General features: G+C 37.9%; 1 protein-coding gene and 2 pseudogenes across 1 annotated transcript in view; 2 read left to right on the top strand and 1 right to left on the bottom strand.

The window, feature by feature from the left end:
* The window catches only part of LOC131836042 (olfactory receptor 11H7-like), a 51,614-nt gene that overhangs the window by 12,416 nt on the left and 19,964 nt on the right, over nucleotides 1–19,234 (top strand). The window lies entirely within an intron of this gene.
* On the top strand, nucleotides 4,477–5,040 carry LOC131836049 (large ribosomal subunit protein uL22-like; annotated as a pseudogene).
* Nucleotides 8,527–9,496, bottom strand: LOC131835415 (olfactory receptor 11H6-like; annotated as a pseudogene).

The following is a 19,234-nucleotide window of genomic DNA, read 5'->3' as shown; positions in this document are numbered from 1 at the left end:
CAAGCTGGTGCAACACTCTGGAAAACAGCATGGAGGTTCCTCAAAAAGTTGAAAATAAAGCTACCCTATGACCCAGAAATTGCACTACTGGGTATTTACCCTAAAGATACAAACGTAGTGATCCAAAGGGGCATGTGCACCCGAATGTATACAGCAGCAATGTCCACAATAGCCAAACTATGGAAGGAACCTATATGTCCAACAACAGATGAATGGATAAAGAAGATGTGGTATATATATACAATGGAATATTATGCAGCCATCAAAAAATGAAATCTTGCCATTTGCAATGACATGACTGGAATGAAAGGGTAATATGCTGGGCAAAATAAGTCAGTCAGAGAAAGACAATTATCATCTTCTCTCATTGATATGTGGAATTTAAGAAGAAAGACAGAGGGTCATAGTGGAAGGGAGGGAAAAATGAAATAAGATGAAACCAGAGAAGGAGACAAATCATAACAGACTTTTAATATTGGGAAACAAACTGAGGGTTGCTGAAGTGGAGGGCAGTGGGATGGATGGGGTGGCTGGGTGATGGACATCAAGGAGGGTATGTGCTATGGTAAGTGCTGAGAATTGTGTTAAGACTGAAGAATCACTGACCTGTCCCCCAAAACAAGTAATACATTCTATGTTAAATTTTTTTTAAAAAAAGACAAGAAATAAGTGTTGGCAAGGATGTGGAGAAAACCCTCATGCACTGTTGGTCAGATTGCAAAGTGGTGCAGCCACTGTGGATAACAAAATGGAGGTTCCTCAAAAAACTAAAAATATAGGGCACCTGGGTGGCTCAGTGGGTTAAAGCCTCTGCCTTCAGCTCGGGTCATGATCCCGGGGTCCTGGAATCGAGCCCCACATTGGGCTCTCTGCTCAGCAAGGAGCCTGCTTCCCTCTCTCTCCCTACTTGTGATCTCTGTCTGTCAAATAAGTGAATAAAATCTTTGAAAAAAAAAAAAACTAAAAATATAACTACCATATGATCCAGTAATTCTATTCCTGGGAATATACCCATAGGAAATGAAACAGTATCTCAAAGAGATGTCTGCATCCCCATGTTCATTGCAGGATTATTCACAATAGTCAGGACACAGAAGTATAGTATCCCTCAGTGAATGAATATATAAAGAAGGTGTAGTACACATTTATAATAGAATATTACTCAGCCATGAGAAAGAAGGAAATTCTGCCATTTGCAACAGCATAGATGAACCTTTGACAGCATTATGAAATAAGTCAGACAGAGAAAGACAAATACTGTCTGGTGTCACTTATACATGGAATCTATTTTTAAAAAAAGTTTCAAACTTGCAAAAACAGTAGAATGGTGGTTGTCTGGGGCTAGGAACAGTAGAGAAAATAGGGAGTTTGATAAAAGGGTACAAACTTCAACACACGTTGGTGGGAATCCAAGTTGGTGTAGCCAATTTGGACAACAGTGTGGAGATTCCTTAAGAAATTAAATATAGAGCTTCCCTATGACCCTTCAATTACACTACTGGCCATTTACCCCAAAGATACAGATGTAGCGAAAAGAAGGGCCATCTGTACCCCACTGTTCATGGCAGCAATGGCCACATTCGCCAAACTGTGGAAAGAACCAATATACCCTTCAACGGATGAATGGATAAGGAAGATGTGGTCCATATATACTATAGAGTATTATGCCTCCATCAGTAAGGATGAATACCCACCTTTTGTAGCAACATGGACGGGACTGGAAGAGATTATGATGAGTGAAATAAGCCAAGCAGAGAGAGTCAATTATCATATGGTTTCACTTATTTGTGGAGCATAAGAAATAACATGGAGGACATGGGGAGATGAAGAGGAGAAGGGAATTGAGGGAAATTGGAGGAGGGGGAGGGGTAAGGAGAGGAGTAAGAGTAAGGAGAGGAGGGGGAAGGGGAGATGAACCATGAGAGACTATGGACTCTAAAAAACAATCTGATGGTTATGAAGGGGTGGGAGGTGGGAGGTTGGGGGAGCCAGGTGGTGGGTATTATGGAGGGTACATATTGCATGGAGCACTGGGTGTGGTGCATAAACAATTAATTCTTTTACACTGAGATTAAATTTTTAAAATTTTTAAAAAGGGTACAAACTTCAGCTATAAGATGAATAAGGTTTGAGAATCTAAGGTATAGTGCAGTATATAATTGCTAAACTGTATTGTGCACTTGAAATTTACTGTAGTAGGATTTAAATGTACTCACAAAAAATAAGAAAGCTGTAAAGTGAGGTGATACTTATGTTTAACTAGGTGGAACGAATCCTTTCACCACACACAGATCAGATCACCATGACGTATACTTTAAATATCTTACACTTTTATTTGTCAATTGTTCCTCAATAACACTGAAATTTTGAAATTTTTTCCTTCCAAAAAACCCTCTGAGAACCAGAAAATCCCTGAAAGTATTTAGAAAGTACGTAGTTCCTAAGACCCACTTTTGTGTGAGATTATAGCAATGTACTCTGTGGAAGTTCCAAGTCACAACACCAGCACCACTCACTTTCTCCCTGGCATTTCAAAGAAATGTCATTTGCTCTGTCGAAAGTGTCTTGCCTAGAGTAAAATGTGCACTCAAGTCTCTCCCAGAGCACATCAGAGAGAGAGAGAGAGCAATACACTGCTAAAACCATGGTTGCTTAATCTGGACTCAGCAGGACCACAAATAAGACTGTCATTTTAAAAATGTGGGAGAAGACCTGGTCAAATGAATCAATGTAAGCATCAGAGGCAATTCAGAAGAGGTCCTCCATCAGGGAGTGGGGGGTCATGGAAATCTGGTGGTTACAACAAATGCTTCTGAAGTCCTCACCAGCAAGACAGTGGAATCCCGTATGGACCTGCTGGTCTTGGGGGAACTTCCAGCTTTCCCTTTCTTTTTGTTAAGATCCACATTCAAGAAGAAGAGAAAATAAGCAATTTAATAACTGCTTTGGTCGGGGGGGCGCTGGATGTCTAAGTTAAGTGTCTAACTCTTGATTTCAGCTCAGGTTATGATCTCAGGGTCGTGAGATCAAGCCCCATGTGGAGCTTGCATTTGATGTGGAGCCTGCATAAGATTCTCTCTCTCCCTCTGCCCTCCCCAAAATAATAATAAATAAAAATTAAATTAAATCAAGTTAAATTTTTAAAATCACTCACCATAATCAAGTAGAATTTTTTCTAGGGATGCAAGGATGGTTCAATATTTACAAATCAATCATTGTGATACATCATATTAATCACAGAAAGAAAAAAACATTGGATCATGATAAATGGACTCAGTAAATTCACAAGATACAAAATTAATACACAGATCTGCGGCATTTCCATACACAAATAATGGGGTAGCAGAAAGAGCAGTTAAAACAATCCTATTTAAAAGTGTACCAAATCTAAATAAATAAATAAATAAATAAAAGTGTACCAAAAGGAATAAAATACCCAAGAATAAACTTAACCAAGGAGGTAAAAGACCTGCACTCCTAAACTACAAAATGATTAAAGAAATTAATGATGATACAAACAAATGGGAAGATATTCCATGCTTATGTACTGGAAGAACCAATATTGTCAAAATGTCCACCCTATCCAAAACAATCTACAGATTCAAAGCAATTCCCATCAAAATACAAAAAAACATTTTTCACAGAATTAGAACACACAATACTAAAATTTGTATAAAACCACAAAATACCTCAACTAGCCAAAACAATCTTGAAAAGAACAAAGCTGGAGGTACCACAATTCCAGATTTCAGTATATCCTACAAAGCTAGTAATCAAAACAGTATGGTACTGGCAGAAAAATAGACACATAACAGAACAGAATGGAGTCCAGAAATAAAGCCACAATTTTATGGTCAATTAATCTACAACAAAAGAGGCAAGAATATATGATGGGGAAAAGACAGTATCTTCAACAAAGGATGTTTGGAAATCTAAACAACCAAGAGCAAAAGAACAAAATGGACGATTTTCTTACACTACACACAAAAATAAACTCAAAATGGATTAAAGACCTAAGTGTGAGATGGGAAAATATAAAATTCTTAGAAGAAAACAGCCAGTAATTTCTTTGACATCGACCTTAGCAATATTTTTCTAAATATGTCTCCTCTGGCAAGGGAAACAAAAGCTAAATTAAACTATTGCAACTACGTCATAATAAAAAACCTTTGCAGAGCACAAGTGGTGGCAATGCAAACTGGTGCAGCCACTGTGAAAAAGAGTATGGAGTTTCCTCAAAAAAGAAAAAAGAAAAAAAAAGAAAGACCACATGATTCAATAATTCCATTGCTGGGCATTTACCCAGTGAATGAAAATAATACTAAAATGTGTATGTGCCTCTATATTTTTTGCAGTATTTATACTAGCCAAGATATGGAAGCAATTCAAATGTCCATTGAATAAAGAAGAATCAGCATACTCCCAGGAGCCACTGCTCTTCCTCTTCTCCTAAGTGGCCTGAGGTGACCTCTGAAAATGGTTCCCTATTTGCTTGATCCAGAAAACCCTACAAAATCATGCAAATCAAGAGGTTCAAATATATGTGTTCACTTTAACACCACACATCAAACTCCCAAGCCATCAAGGGTATACACATACAAAAATCCACCAAGTATCTGAAAGATGTCATTTTGCAGAAGCAGTGTGTGCCATTCTGTCACTACCAACTGGAGTTGGTAGGAATGCCCAGGCCAGACAGTGGGGCTGGACAAAGGGTCAGTGGCCCAAGAAGAGTGTTGAATTTTTACTGCACATGCTTAAAAATGGAGAGAGTAATGCTGAACTTAAGGGTTTAGATGTCGATTCTCTGTTCATTGAGCATATCCAGGTGAACAAAGCCCCCAAGTTGAAGCACATAACTTACAAGGCTCATGGAGGGCTCATGGTCATATTAATCCATACATAAGCTCTCCCTGCCACACTGAGATGATCCTTACTGCAAAAGAGCAGATTATTCCTAAAACAAAAAAGGAGGTTGCACAAAAGAGAAAGATATCCCAGAAGAAACTGAAGAAACAAAAACTTATGGCCCAGGAGTAAATTCTGCACAGAATAAATGCAAATAAAAATAAAAACAGAAGAATTAGTATATACATAAAACAGAGTATTATGTAGACATAAAAAGGAGAGATCTTGTCATTTGGGAGAACATGGATGGACCTAGAAAGTATAATGCTAAGTGAAACAAGTCAGACAGAAAAAGACAAACACCATATGATTTCATTTATATGTGGAATCTAAAAAACAAATGAATAAACAAACAAAAAGCAGAATCACACCTATACAGAGAACAAACTGATGTTTGCCAGAAGGGAGGGAGATTGGGCAAAATGAAGAGTGAAAAGGAATGCAAGATACAGGCTTCCAGTTATGGAATTAATAAATCACAGGAATAAAAAATACACTTTAGGGAAGATAGTCAATGGTATTGTAATAGTGTCATATCATGACAGACAGACAGCTACACTTGTGGTGAGAATAGCACAATGTATAGAGCTGCTGAATCACTATGTTCTACACCTAAACTAATGTAACATTGTGTATCAACTAAAATTTAAAATATATAGAGAGTTTTCAACCCATGAACAAGTTATATATTTACATTTATTAACATCTTCATTTTTCCTTGGCAAAGTTTTGTAGTTTTCATCATATGTCTTTCACATTTTTTATCAGACTTATCTCTATTTAATGTTTCTGTGATTTGTAAATGGCATTTTTAATCAACTTCTGATTGTTACTTGTAATTGCATATAGAAGTAATGAATTTTCCTTTATGTACCTTGTATCTTGAAATCTTGAAAAAACTTATGTAATACTTCTAGTAGCCTTTTTTTGCAGATTTCACCAAATTTCTACATAATAATTTCATATCTGATGAAAGACAATCTTATTTCTGTCAATCTAGATGCCATTTTTTCCTTTAACCTAACTACACTAGCACTTGAATAGAAGTGGTGAGAGCAGACATCTTGTCTTATTCCTGATTTTAGAGGAAAATCATTCATTTCCACAAGTATGATTTTAGATACAGATCTTTGAAAATGTCTACAGATCAAAGAAGTTGTTTCTGTCTATCCCCAGTTTGCTAAGAACTTTTCTCAGGATGGGTGTTAGTTGGAATATAGTTTCATATTTACAGGTATATTATGTATTACTTTGATTTTTATGTACCAACTGGGGTATTTAACTATATTATCTAATACAATTTAAATAGAGAGGTGTAAAATTTGTTTTAAAGGAAATTCATAACTGGAGACTTGACTTTTTACCAATACAAGGTCTTATGAGTCACAAATCTTCATTTTATTCTTTTGTTTTTAGTTTTTTAAAGATTTATTTGAGAGCTAGAGAGAAACCAGTGTGAAGGGGCAGGGAGGGTCCTAAATAAACTCAGGACTGGGCAAATAACCCAACACAGGGCCCAATCCCACGACACTGAGATCTCGACTTGACCCAAAAACCAAGAGTCAGATGCTCAACCAACTGCATCACCCAGGCTCTTCATTCTTTTCTTTTTAACTTAATATTTCTCTTCCTTCCTTTTGTACAATTTTGTTGATACATCAAATCCTTGGTGGAACAAAGAGGAATATATTAAATAAATTTTTTAAAAGATTTTTTTAACTTTTTTTTAAATCTATTTATTTGACAGAGAGATCACAAGTAGGCAGAGAGGCAGGCAGAGAGAGAGGGGGAAGCAGGCTCCCTGCTGAGCAGAAAGCCTGATGCAGGGCTCAATCCCAGGACCCTGAGATCATGACCTGAGCCGAAGACAGAGACTTAACCCACTGCCACCCAAGTGCCCCAAAAGATTTTATATTTAAGTAATTTCTAAACTTAAATGGGACTGCATATTACAACCCCAAGATCAAGAGTCACATGCTCCATCACATGAGCCATGAGGCACCCCAATAAATGCATTTTTAATTAAACATTTTGGTAAATAAGTAGTCCTAAGTTAAGAATTGCTTAGAGTATGATTTTTTATTGAGATGGGATCTTTACTTAATTAGAAATTTTATTAAGCCTTATCTTTAGTGTATACTATTGAGCAGGCCTCCCCAGAATTCAGATAAAATACTCTTCATTGACCTCAACCTTCTATATATCTAATACTGACTATGTCTCCAACCTCATGTACCATGGCCAAAAGTAACCTTTATTGTCTTTGAAAACTCCATAATATACCGGTACTTATGTGGAATTTAAGTCCCGTAGGTTTCTGCATAGTGTATTCCCTTAGTTTAAAATATCACCTCACAAAAACTCTCTCTGACCATCTGATCTAAATTATGCCTTATCCTACCACTGCAATTTTTGTATACTCCATTTTTCCTTTTATATAACTTAGTATCTTTGATATTATAGATCTTTGTGTTTATCTGTTTATTGACTATCTCTCTCATAAATACATAAGTTTCACAAAGGAAAAATATCCTAGAGGTAAATAAATGGATGGATTAAATGTACCAGCCCCAGATGCCAACTAATTATTTGATCAAAGAGTTGGGCCAAATCACCTGGAACTGTCATGAGATTCATCTGTTATCTTCACCTCAGTCTCTTAGAATTGCTGGCTTTTGTTCTGTCTACTTTCACCTCTTCTGGGCTGACCTTCAACTCAACCTTCCTTCAAATGAAACTAACGCAAATTGCAATGCTCCTAAGACCTAACCTTTGCTTTTTCTTAAGATTTATTTATTTGAGGGCGCCTGGGTGGCTCAGTGGGTTAGGCCGCTGCCTTCGGCTCAGGTCATGATCTCAGGGTCCTGGGATCGAGGCCCGCATCGGGCTCTCTGCTCAGCAGGGAGCCTGCTTCCTCCTCTCTCTCTGCCTGCCTCTCTGCCTGCTTGTGATTTCTCTCTGTCAAATAAATAAATAAAATCTTTAAAAAAAAAAAAAGATTTATTTATTTGAGAGATAGAAAGGACCGTGAGGTAGGGAGGATCCTCAAATAGACTCCACACTAAGCACAGAGCCTAGCAGGGGGCCTGATCCCAGGAGACTGAGATCATGACCTAAGCAGAAATCAATAATCACATGCTTAGTCTTTTAGAAGTCAATTAAATTTAAAAATTTGGTTCAGTTATGACTTATAGATTGGCACTAGTTTCTGTTAACATGAGCAAAAACGTGAGTGCTCTTTTACTAGAAGTAGAGATCATTTGACTAGAAAAATTAAGTGTTAAAAATGGATTCAGGTATTAAAAGTCAAAAAAAAATTATGAGATTAAGGACTATATAAATGACCACAGATAACAAGCAAGTAGTTATTGGAGGTGAGGGTAGGATAGTCCAAAGTTAAGACACCCAGGTCACTTAATTCAAGTAACCATCTATCAAGCCCTGATTTGAAGGCAAGATCTTGTTTAATTGGGCATACTATTCTCCTATATTTAACTAGGCATAAATAGATGAATTTCAGTCTGCATCTCTAGACACAAATGAATAGAGACCTACTCTGAGTCTGCATCCCTAGGTACAAATGAAGACCACTTATGTAGAAAGAAATGAGGAAAAGTTTTATGATTTTTGTCCACTCATGAGTTTGCATTTGCCTTGACTAATTCCTGTGCACATATGAATTTTCCTCAAGGCAGCTTTCATGTCCTTATTCTGGAGACTGAGGATCAGTGAGTTTATAGGTGGGGTCACCGATGAGTACAACAAGGTTACAATCTTCTGTATCCCACCTGGATCTCCAGAGGTTGGGCTAATGTACATCACCATGATGGATCCATAGAATAGAGACACCACAGCCAGGTGGGAACCACAGGTAGAGAAGGCCTTACATCGGCCAGCTACTGAAGGGACACACAACACTGCTCTGAGAACCAGGGTATAGGACCCAAGGACGAAGAAAAAAGTGATGAATATAATAAGAGAGCTCAATATAGAACAGAAAATCTCAATTCCAGGCACAGGGATGCAGGACAGGGCGAGAAGAGGCCCAGGGCCACGTACAAAGTGGTCAATGGTGTTGGGGCCACAAAAAGGGAGTTGTGTGATAAAATAGATAGGGATCGGATAGCAGAGGAAAGCTGTGACCCAGCACAGGGCCACCAGGTTCATGCAGAGATGGTTGTTCATAATGACAGGATAATGGAGAGGCTGGCAGATGGCCAGGTAATGATCAAAAGCGATAAGGGGCAGTAAGAAGGTCTCAGTGGTGCCCATGGAGAAGAAGAAGTAGAACTGGAAAAAACAAGCTGTGGAAGAGATGGTTTTGGTCTCAGATAGAAAGTTCTTTAATATATTGGGAATAGTTGTGTTGATGTAACAGATCTCCAGGAATGAAAAGTTGGCCCCCAGAATGTACATGGAGTGTGAAGCCTGCAATCCAGCTTCACTGCACAGACAATGGCCCCATTCCCCATCAGGTCAGGATGTAGGACACCAAGAACAGCATGAAGAGGATGACCTGAACCTCCCTGGAGCATGGAAAACTCAGAAGTATGAATTCAGTCACTGTGCTGACTCCTGACCTATTCATGGCTTCCTAAGGGGTGGAGAAGAAAAGTGACAATGACAAAGATGGTCTTATTCTTTCATCGTCAAGATTATTTCCTTTGTGGAGATCCCTAGCTCCCTTAGATTCTGTTATTCCATTAGATAATAAGATAACTATACTGCTGAAGACTATGAACTTCGGAGAGTTCTTGGTATGATCAGACTTTGAATCTTTATATTCTCTCATTTCTCTTTCAGAATTTCCTCATGTTCTGTGAGAAGCAGCTTGGAGAAGGTAAATGACAGTACTCACAAATGTAGCTAGGTATAAAATTCAAGTATTTCTATCTATAAATTAAGAGATATAGACCCTTGTTAGTGGATACAGAATTTCAATTACTTAAATCTTTGGAACTAGAGACACAAATGTTAGGCATCAGAAAAGGGATAAAGGTAACAACACACAAATCTTTATGCATTTCACTGTTATTCTGGATCAGTGTTGGTGTCTTAAGGTTATCTGAACAGCTGGACAAAAGGCATCACACGTACCATCTATTCTTCAGTGTTCATTGTGGTTTGTTAACTCAATGAAAATTTGAACTCCCAGACACCTACATAAAATGGCTTTCATATCAGTTCCATCTTCTACCTGCTGAATTAAAATACTTCTGTAGGGCGCCTGGGTGGCTCAGTGGGTTAGGCCGCTGCCTTCGGCTCAGGTCATGATCTCAGGGTCCTGGGATCGAGGCCCGCATCGGGCTCTCTGCTCAGCAGGGAGCCTGCTTCCTCCTCTCTCTCTGCCTGCCTCTCTGCCTGCTTGTGATTTCTCTCTGTCAAATAAATAAATAAAAAATCTTTAAAAAAATAAATAAATAAATAAATAAAATAAAATACTTCTGTAAAACCTTGGTCTAGGTTAAATCTCTACTTATAGGTATAAAACCTGAGCAATGTATCTGGTCTATTATTTAAGGATTTTTGAGGGTTTTGCCTAAAGTGTCACTCAGTGTCCTAGAAGGCCTCTGTCCTTCTGGTTATGGATAGATGCAGAGGCTCACAAACATCAGATACTCCTAAGCAGAGGTCTCTGGGAACCAAGAACAGTGCTGAGAGCCATAAACTGTCCCTCTGGACAAAGAGTCCCCTTCCACTTCTTCACCCCCTTTGTCACACCCCTCCTACTCTAGCTGTGGAAGATTAGTGTTGTTGTGGGAAGTTGAAGGAGAATCTTTGTGAAAACTTGCTTGTCTGAGACTTAGATGTTGTGTGAGTTGCATGGTAAGAAAAACAAAACAAAGCCTATGAAATTGCCTACAATTCTGTTGTTAGTAGTTTGGTCTTATTAATTTATTTTAGGATCCCTTCCATTAATGAGGGGCAGTCATCATTTGGGCCTGAATGACCCAAGTGACATGATTGAGTGATATTTATTCATAAAATATAATGCAGAATAGAGATCCAGTTGCCTTTAATAAAAATATTCTGGCTGAGAATGTTTATGTATGAGTTATAAAATGCATTACTTTCCAGGTTGTGTAATGCCTATAGCTTTGAGGATGATTTTGATTATTGCAATTAGTGACATAAAGCATTGGAGTCATTCAGAATTTTTCACATCACACTTCACTGTAAGTCTCCTCTTTATGACTAGATCATGTTTGGCAAAACCAAACTGTGAGTTAATTCTTCTGTAGCAGGAATTCAGAGAAAGGCAGAAGCCAAAGAAACCATGGGGAAAGAGATGTAAAAGGAGGAAGTATTTGTTGGTCATTGTGTATGAGACTTACAAGGCTTTGTAAGCCATGTGGGAGTGAACCCACCACCCTGGAGTATTCAGTCATGTTCTCCCTCCTCGAGATAACCTGATCATCTGCTCTGTGGCAGAGCCGAACACGGCTAAAGTCAGAGAGAGCTGAAGCTTTTTCTGCCCTGCTCTGCACAGCCACTTTGTCAGTCCTTTCCAGATGTCACTTCACTCACATGCTATTTCCCCCACAAATCTGGTTCTGACTGGATGCACTTCGGGTTAATAAGGACAGACTTTTCATACTTCCTCATCCTCACCTCTCTCACTTCCCTGACTTCCAGCCCTCTCAGTTATAAAGATGAACCTCCTTACATTCTTCATGTAGTGGGAGGTGCTGCTCTTTCCACAATCACATAAAAGAAGGCAGAGCTAAAAGGCACATCTAAGAACTGTCCTATACTTGTAGGTCTTCTGAACCTACCTCCTTACAGATTTGGCAGGTGTGACTTGAATCTTCTTTTTTATCTACAGCAGAAGGAGGCATGATGGAGGGCATGGCATCCTTGGTAGAGAGCAGCCCAGAGAGGGTGCTTGCTTTGCTGGACACACAATACTAATTTAGAGCAAAATTGGCATATTTGTTGCACAACAAGAGAATTATCTATGTTTCTGTGAAATCTGTATCTGATTCCTCCTAGGGGATATAGTCTCCTGTGAATTCCAAAAGTGAGAATTTATAAGAAAGGACTGTTAGTTATATCCCTAAGATATATTCCCTCAAGAGCCCCTTGATTGGCCTTTGTGACTCCAGTTTCCCCATGGTGATCAGATATTCTCGTGCTATTCTTAGAGCACACAGTTACTTACTTTGTTGTATAAACAGATTACTTCTATGATGGTGCAATTTCTATAGCATCACCAGCTTAGCTGAAATGCAAGATTTTTGTTTATCTTCTTATTCTTTTTTATTCAGTTTTATTTGAATATTTGAGTCATTTTTTGAGTTTTACAGTCTTATCTGTCAATATCAGTTATGACATCAAAGTTCTCATTCTCGGGGTACCTGGGTAGCTCAGTGGGTTAAAGCCTCTGCCTTCGGCTCCAGTCATGATCCCAGTGTCCTGGGATCGAGTCCTGAGTCGGGCTTTCTGCTCCACGGGGAGCCTGCTTCCTCCTCTCTCTCTGCCTGCCTCTCTGACTGCTTGTGATCTCTGTCTGTCAAATAAACAAATAAAATCTTTTTTAAAAAAAAGTTCTCATTCTCATTCCTGTTGTCTCACTCCATGGCTTGAAGAGTGTTATTCCCTTTTTCTGGTAACAGGCTCTCCAAACCAGGTCTGTATTTCTAGCAGGACACTGATAAGTAAATTCCATTTCATGTTGGACAGGTCTCAGGAGCAGAGACAACAGGGTATGTGATGAAATGCCAAAGTTCTAGAGATACCTCCCATTCTAGTCCTTGAAAGTATTTCAAACTATTTTTAGCAGATGTCTGAAGAAGCAGATATGAACGCTGAAATTTTCTGGCTTCTTTTAAGCAAGACATTAAAAGAAGTGTCTGAAACTTTGGGTCCCCTTTTTTCTCTTTCTTTATTTCTTTGGGTGTTGTTGACATACTACATTATTTTAGCTTCAGGTGTAGAATACAATGATTTGATACTTATATATATTGCAAAATGATCACTACAATAAGTCTAATTAACATCTATCACCATACATAATTACAAAATATTTTCCTTGTGGTAAGAACTTTTTTTTTTTAATATTTTATTTAGTTGACAGAGAGAGACACAGCAAGAAAGGGAACACAAACAGGGAGAGTGGGAGAAGGGAGAAGCAGGCTTCCCACAGAGCAGGGAGCCTGATGTGGGGCTCGATGTAGGGCTCGACCCGAGGACCCTGGGATCATGACCTGAACAAAAGGCAGATGCTTAACAACTGAGCCACCCAGGTACCCCTTGTGGTAAGAACTTTTAAGATCTACTCTCTTACCTAGCAGTTTCCAAATATGCAATACAGTATTATTAACAATAGTCACCATGCTGTATATTACATCCCAGGACTTATTTATTATATAACTCAACATTTGAACCTTTTGGTCCCCTTCACCTATTTCACCAACCCCCATCCCTCGCCTCTGGCAACCATCAGTATTTTTTCTGTATCTATGAGCTTGGTTTCAGGATTTTTTTTTGTTTTGATTTTATTTGGGGTCCCACATAGAAGTGAGGTTATAGGATATTTATCTTTCAGTCTGATTTGTTTTGCTTAGAATAATGCCCTCAAGGTTCATCCATGTTGTTGCAAATGACAAGATTTCCATCTTGTTATGGCTGAATAATATTCCACTACTACATACACACAGTGTTTTCTTTATCCTTTCAGACACTGATGGACATTTAGGTTGTTTCCACTTCCTGGCCCTTGTAAATTATGATGCACTTACATGGGGGTGCAGATATCTCTTATAGATACTGATTTCATTTCCATTAGATATGTACCCAGAAGTGGAATTGCTGGATTATATGGTAGTTCTCTTATTAATTTTTTTGTTTGAGGAAACTCCATACTGTTGTCCATGGTGGCTGTACTAATTTACATTCCCACAACAGTGTACAAAGTTTCTCTTTCTTCACATTCTCACCAGCATTTGTTATTTCTTGTCTTTTTGCTAGCCATTCTAACAAGTATGAGACTATTCATCACTGTGGTTTTGATTTGCATTTTCTTCATGAGAAATAGACTTGTTAAATACACACTCATTAAAAAATATTCCCCCATTTTATTTTAATGAATAGCGATATAATAGTAATAAGAAAGGTAAATAGTAAATGAAATCTTATTTATTGGGGACTAAATGGTCCTAATTACTATTGAAAGAGAATGCTAAATTCATTAATATGAGTACCGTATATAAAGAGCATTGGATCATATCTCAGATTGACCTCTCTTTGTATTATAGCTCTGTCATATACTCAACTATATGATCCTTTGTATATTATTTAACCTCATTAAGCCCCAGATATTTAACTATAAATATACTAGCTCTATCCTGATACAGTTGTGAAAACTAAAAATAATAATGTATATAAAAGGGTGCCTGGGTGGCTCAGTTGTTAAGCATCTGCCTTTGGCTGGGGTCCTGATCCCAGAGTCCTGGGATGGAGCCCTGCATCAGGCTCCCTGCTCAGCGGGAAGCCTGCTTCTCCCTCTCCCACTCCCCCTGCTTGCATTCCCTCTCTCACTGTGCCTCCCTCTGCCAATTAAAAAAATAAACTCTTTTTTAAAATGTATGTAAAATACTTACTATGTGTAAATATTCAACAGATGATAGTTTTCCCCTTTTCCTTTCTTTTACATTAAACTTCATGCAAAATTTTCTCTGGAAGAAATATTTGTTATTCTGTTTTGTAATTTCTTACATATATGAAAGAAAAAATTCATGCATATATATATATATGTATATTTATACTCTGCCTTTTCCGCTAAACAAACAAAATATGCAAACAAAAGCTTTAAATCTAAATGAATATTTAGATTTAGATATAATTGTATCAGAAAACCTACGTTTAAGAAAGCTTACACAAGGGCGCCTGGGTGGCTCAGTGGGTTAAAGCCTCTGCCTTCAGCTCAGGTCATGATCTCCGGGTCCTGGGATTGACCCCCACATCGGGCTCTCTGCTTAGCAGGGAGCCTGCTTCCCCCTCTCTCTCTACCTGCCTCTCTGCCCATTTGTGATATCTCTCTCTGTCAAATAAATAAATAAAATCTTCAAAAAAAAAAAGAAAGAAAGAAAGAACGCTTACACAAGAAAGAAAGCTATAATAGCTAACATCATACTTAATCATTAGAAACTTAGTTTTCTATTAAGATCAGATACAAAGCAAAGACTTCCCCTCTCACCACTTCTTTTCAGCGTTGTACTGGAAGTCCTTGTCAATGCAATAAGACAAGAAAAGAAAGTGTATACAGATTGGGAAGGAAGACATAAAACTATTGTTTTTCACAAATGACATGATTATCTAGGTAGAAAATTATCTATGTAGAAAAAAGCTAGGTTCTAGCAGGATACCTAGAGGCCAGCCACAAGGAAGTTATGGCTAGCTCTCAGGAGAGTCAGGGACCTGTCCTGGCAGCACCCCACAAAAAGCCAGATCAAACCAGGCAGGGCCAAGATGCCAAGTGCCATAAAAGGAAACCCCTGACCAAATTAAGGAGAAAAACCACAAAACCCTGCATCCCTGCCCCAGGTAATGACTATTCCACCCGCTACTTAACAACTGTCAATAAAAAATAGAAACCAAACCTCCCGAGTATACATATTCCACCCCTCATTTGCCCATTCTCATATCTCAAGAGAGTACTTTTTTGCTCTAATAAACCTTGCCTCTTGTGTTGCTTATCCACTGTTTTGTGTGCATGTCCTTGAATTCTTTCTCAAGACAAGACCAAGAACCTTTGGTGACATCTCTGGGGATGGGCTGGGTCAATGCCCCAGAGCCCATGGTCTCCCCATTTCACCCAGCAACAGAATCAATAAAAAAAAAAAAAATCCTGGAACTAATAAGTGGTATTAGGGTGCAGCATACAAGTTCAATATGCAAAATCAATTGCTTTCCTATATACCATCAATGAAAAAGGGGAATTTAAAATTAAAAACATGATAACATTTACATTAATACCTCAAAAATGTAAATATTTACATATCTAACAAAATATGTGTTAGAACTATAAAGAGAAGTACAAAACTCTGATGAACAAAAATCAAAGTACTAAATGAATGGCAAGATACTCAATGTTCATTAACAGGAAGATCCAATATTGTCTAGATGGCCCAACTTGATTTACAGATTCAATGCAATCCCAATTAAAATTCCAGTATTTTATGAACATCAAACTGATTCTAAAGTTTATATTAGAGGAAAAAGACTCAGAAAAGTTGACACAATATTGAAGGAGAAGAACAAAGTGGGAAGACTAACCCAAACTGACTTTAAGACTTATTATAAAGCTACAGTAACTAAGATAATGTGATACAGGCAAAAGAATAGACCAATTGTTCAGTGTAACAAAATAGAGATCCCAGAAATAGATTCCCAGAAATACAGTGAACTGATCTTTGACAAAGGAGCAAAGGCAGTATAATGGAGCAAAGACAGTCTCTTCAGCAAATAGTACTGGAACAACTAGACATTCACATGCAAAAAAGAGAAAAATTCAGCTATATTTGAACTTTTAAACTTTCACCAAAACGAACTCAGAATGGATCACAGACCTAAGTGTAAAATACAAAACTATCAATCTCTTAGAAGATAAATAGGAAAAAACCTAGATGACCCTGGATATGGTCATACTTTTTAAATATAATACCTAAGACATAATCTGTATAAGCTGGGCTTCATTAAAACTTAAACTTTGTGGAGCATAACAAATAGCATGGAGGACATGGGGAGATAGAGAGGAGAAGGGAGTTGGGGGAAATTGGAAGGGGAGGTGAACCATGAGAGACTATGGACTCTGAAAAACAATCTGAGGGTTTTGAAGGGGCAGAGGGTGGGGCAGGTGGTGGGTATTATAGAGGGCATGGATTGCATGGAGCACTGGGTGTGGTGCAAAAATAATGAATACTGTTATGCTGAAAATAAAAAATAAATTTAAAAAAAGATCTTTAACTTTTGCTCTGTGAAAGACAATGTCAAGAGAATTAGAAGACAACCCAAAGAATAGGAGAAAATATTTGCAGAAGATATATCTGACAAAGAACTGTTATCCAAAATATACAAAGAACTCTTAAAAATGCAACAATAAGGGGGCACCTGGGTGGCTCGGTGGGTTAAGCCTCTGCTTTCAGCTTAGGTCATGATCTCAGGGTCCTGGGATTGAGCCCCATATCTGGCTCTCTGCTCAGTGGGGGAAAGCCTGCTTCCCCCTTTCTCTCTATGCCTCTCTCTCTATGCCTGTCTCTCTATGCCTACTTGTAATCTCTGTCTATTAAATAAATAAATAAACAAAATCTTTTTAAAAGTTGCAATAATAAGAAAACAATCCAAATAAAAATTAGGCCAAAGATTTTAACAGACACTTCAAAGAAGACATCAAGATGGGAAGTATGTGAAAAGATGTTTCACATCACATGTAATCAGGGAAATGCATATTAAAACAATAATTAGGGGCACGTGGGTGGCTCAGTGGGTTAAGCCTCTGCCTTCGACTCAGGTCATGATCTCAGGGTCCTGGGATCAAGCCTCTCATCGGGCTCTCAGCTCCGCAGGGAGCCTGCTTCCCCCCTCTCTCTGCCTGCCTCTCTGCCTACTTGTGCTCTTTCTCTCTCTGTCAAATAAATAAATAAATTTTTTTAAAAAAAACAATAATTAGATGTCACTACACACCTAAGACGTCCAGGTGCCTAACAGACACAAGAAAAGATGTTTGACATCAGGGAAATACAAATCAAAACTACAAGAATCTACCACCTCACACCTGTCAGAATGGCTAAAATTAACAAAACAAGAAACAAGAGGTTAGGCAAGGATGCAGAGAAAGGGGAACACTCTTGCACTATTGGTAGAATGTAAACTGGTGTAACCACTCTGAAAAATAGTTCTATTTTTAACTTTTGAGGAAACTCTGTACTATCTTACAACCCAGCAATTGTACTACTAGGTATTTGCCTAAACTCAAAAATACAGATTTGAAGGGAACATGCACCCTGATGTTTATGGAAGCATTATCATCAAGAGCTAAACTATGGACAGAGCCCAAATGTCCACCAACTGATGAATGGATAAAGAAGATGTGGTATGTCTATATGAATGTGTGTATGTATATATTTCATTCCATACAATGGAATACACACACTCACTCATGCACATACACACACACACACACAAATACAGTGGAATATTACTCAACCATAAAAAAAGAATGAAATCTTGCCACTTGCAATAACATGGATGTGGACTAGAATATATTATGCTAAGCAAGTTAGAGAAGGATAAATACTATATGATTTCACTCATATGTGGAATTTAAAAATCAAAACAGATGAACATATGGAAACTGAAAAAGAAAAAGGAGAAAGGGAAACAAACCATAAGAGACTCTTAACAATAGGGAACAAACAGGGTTGATGGAGGGAGGTAGGTGGGGCATGGGCTAAATGGGGAATGGGTATTAAAGAAGACACTTGTTACAATGAGCACTGGTCATGGTATGTAAGTGATGAATCACTGAATTCTACTCCTGAAACCAATATTGCACTATATGTTAACTAGAATTTCAATAAAAAAAAATTGAAAAGAAAAATCAAGATATTACTACACACCTATTAGAATGGCCAAAATCCAGATCACTGGTAAGACCAAATGCTGACGAGGATATGGGGCAATAGGAATTCTCACACACTGTTGGTGGGAAACAAAAATGATACAGCCACTTCAGAAAACAATCAGTGATTTCTTATAAAACTAAGCATTATACAGACTATCCAATGGAAAAAAGACAGTCTCTTCAACAAATGGTGTTGGGAAAAATGGACAGGAACATTCAAAAGAATGAAATTGGACTGCTTTCTTACACCATATGCAAAAATAAACTCAAAATGGATTAAAGAATTAAATGTAAGACAAGAATCCATCAAAATCCTAGAGGAGAACATGAGCAGAAACTGCTTTGACAATAACTATAGGAACTTCTTGCTAGATATGCCTCCTAAGGAAAGGGAAACAAAGGCTATTGGGACTTCTTCAAAATAAAAGCTTCTGCACAGTGAGAGAAATAATAAAAAAAAAAAAACTGAAAGGTAACCTGTGGAAGGGGGGAAGATATTTGCAAATGACATATCCAATAGAGGGTTAGCATCCAAAAACCAAAGAATTTATAAAACTTAACACCCAAAAAAACTAAATAATCCAATTTAAAATGGGCAGAAGACATGAACAAACATTTTTCCAAAGACAAACAGATGGCCAATAGACACATGAAAAGATGCTCCACATCACTTGACATCAGGGAAATACAAATCAAAACTTC

This window comes from Mustela lutreola, chromosome 7 (assembly GCF_030435805.1).
Source record: "Mustela lutreola isolate mMusLut2 chromosome 7, mMusLut2.pri, whole genome shotgun sequence".
Lineage (NCBI taxonomy): Eukaryota > Metazoa > Chordata > Mammalia > Carnivora > Mustelidae > Mustela > Mustela lutreola.
Note: the sequence above shows the minus strand (reverse complement) of the source record. Positions and strands in the feature narration are given on the sequence as shown.